At 39.1% G+C, this 2,779-nt stretch overlaps 1 non-coding gene across 1 annotated transcript; it reads right to left on the reverse strand.

Moving 5' to 3' along the window:
- Positions 1-575: 575 nt before the first annotated feature.
- LOC145037937 (small nucleolar RNA R71) lies at positions 576-681 on the reverse strand. The gene has a single exon (XR_013679047.1). It is a non-coding gene; the product is annotated as a small nucleolar RNA R71 (small nucleolar RNA).
- Between the last annotated feature and the right edge of the window lie 2,098 nt (positions 682-2,779).

A 2,779-nucleotide genomic window follows, 5' to 3' on the forward strand; every position in this document is an offset into this window, starting at 1 on the left:
GGAAATCACCTTTCAAGGACCTTAAATCAGTCTTTAGGAAGAAGAAAAGCAAGAAAGTAGATGTGTCTAGCAGTCAAAAGAGCGAGGAAAGCAAGTTTGAGAGTTTTGAAGAAAATTTGATCCTAAAAGTAACCGAATACAAGTCTGAATACGAAGAAGAAAGCGATCAAGAAGGCAAACCCGACAACACCATGGAAGACATTGCCAACCTCTCGATGGAGGCATACAAAAAGAGAATTCGAGACAACACTAGTCCGGGGTTTGTGCAACCCACCATACCTGCCACTACCACATTTAAACTTAAGGGGCACATCCTCTCTGCATTGAAGAATATTCCTTTCACCGGAAAGGATCATGAAGACTCTTATAAGCATCTTGATGAACTGAACGACATTACCGACTACTTTAGCATTCCGAATGTAACAAGAGAAATGATGTTGTTGAGAATGTTCCTTGTCGCCTTTAAAGGGGCCACAAAGGAGGGGTTTAAAGCACTACCACTTGGCGCGATTACTATATGGGTAAAAATGTGTGAGGAGTTTTTAGAACAATTTTGCCCAACATCTAAAGTTGCTAAACTTAAAAGTCCATTTCAAATTTTGAACAACAAATGGGTGAGTCGCTATACGAAGCATGGGAGCACTACAAGGGTGTAATTAGGAATTGCCCACAAGATGACCTCAATGTGCAACAAAAAGTATCAATCTTTTATGATGGGGTAAATGTCACCACTAGACAACTCCTTGACTCTCAAGGCCCATTAACAAAGAAAAATCTTGTTGAAGTTAAGGAACTCATTGAAGAATTCTATAAGCACTCTATGGAATATCATAACCCAAGGAATGACTCAACTAGAGGGCCGGTGAATGCTATAACCGATGATATGGCAGAAGTGATTGAAAAATTGGAGAGCATGGATCGAAGAATGACTAAGATAGACCAATCCATCCATGTCATTAGAGTAGGATGTGATAACTGTAGAGGTCCTCATCTTACTAAGGATTGTGATCTTGATGAGAATGGGAACCGGAAAGCCCAAGTGTATTACTCAAGTGGTGATAGATATGGTGATGATTGGTGAAAACCAAAGAAAGAATGGCTAGCCAATGATGAATACAAGAAGGCGAAGGAAGAAAAGTACAAGAAAAAAGCAAGAGGTGTTTATCAAAAGGAGGAGGCAGTGCAAGAAAAGAAATTAGACTTTAAAGATATGCTTACAAGGTTTGCAGCTGCATCCAAAAAAAAAGGCACAACGATACCGATGCTGCAATAAAAGATCAACAAAAGATGTTGAGAAATCAACAAAGCATGATTAAAGAGCACCAAATTATGATGAAAGCTCAGAAAGCTCTATTTAGGAATCAACAAGCCTCCATTCTCAACATTGAAAAACAGCTGGGCAAACTTGCACTTTAAATAAATAAGAGACGACCGGGTGGACTTCCTAGTAATACCGAAAATAATCTGAAAGGAGCACATACAAACATCATGATAAGTCGGAGTGGGAAGATTATTACTCCTCTGGCCCCTATTCAGAAAGAAGATCCTAAATTGGTGCAAGAAGAAGAAGCAGAAACACAAGAATCGAAAAATCCCGACCCAAGTCGCAGACATGGACTTGACGAGCCCACCACCTGAACAGAAAAATAAACCTCCTGTTAAGCCACATCAGCCTCGACTTCCGTTTCCAAGTCGAGCCAAACAAGATAAGCATAATATTGATTATCAAATGTTCCTAGAACACATAAAAGAACTTCAAATTAATATGTCATTCATCCAGGTAGTTGCACAAATGCCTATGTATGCCAAATTTTTAAAGGAGGTTCTTACAAATAGAAAGAAGATGGAAGAAGTGAAGAAGGTGGTTCTAAATGAAAATTGTTCAGTGGCCATGTTGAACAAATTACCTAAGAAGAAGGGTGACTCGGGTAGTTTGACCTTGCTTTGTCAATTCGGGAATTTTAGAAACTATCCATGCATTAGCTGATTCGGGGGCGAGTGTCAACCTCATGCCATATTTATTCTTTAAGAAGTTAAATCTTCCGACCCAAGGCCAAGTCGAATGGAAATTCACTTAGCAAATAAAATGGTGATATTTCCGAGGGGAATATGCGAATAACTATTGGTGAAAGTTGATAAGTTTGTGTTCCCCATGGACTTCGTAGTACTAGATATGGAAGCAGATCTTCAAGTTCCCCTCATTCTTGGAAGAACTTTCCAAAATACTTCAAGTGCTATAGTAGACATGGAAGATTATAAACTTACCCTTTAAGTGGGAGACGAATCAGTTACATTCGGAGTTGATCAAGCCATGAAGCATGCAAGATATAGTGATGACACAACATTTTTGGTTGATATGTTGGAAGAATTAATGGAAGAATGGGAAGAAAACAAGCCAAGCAATTCGGCCACAGCCTTAGACGATGATTTTGATGCTGAAAGAGACCTGATGGAGATAGAGAGACTACTCGAAGAAGCTGAATATAATGAGTTAATCAGAGGTGCAGAAAACCCGACTGACCGAGTCGCAGTCACTGACTTAACGAGTTCAATTGATAAATCATGACCGGAAGAAATTTTGGCTTGGACTCGACAAGTCCCATCACTAGACCTGATGTGTGTAGTATACAAAACACGAAATCAGAGTTGAAAACTCTACCTTATCATTTATAGTATGCATTTCTTGAAGAAGGTGGACAAAAACCTATAATTATAGCTTCTGACCTCACAAAATCTAAAAAGGAAGAGTTAGTCTGAGTTTTAAAGAAGATAAGGAATG

This window comes from Lactuca saligna, chromosome 3, assembly GCF_052625555.1.
Source record: "Lactuca saligna cultivar CGN05327 chromosome 3, ASM5262555v1, whole genome shotgun sequence".
Classification (NCBI taxonomy): domain Eukaryota; kingdom Viridiplantae; phylum Streptophyta; class Magnoliopsida; order Asterales; family Asteraceae; genus Lactuca; species Lactuca saligna.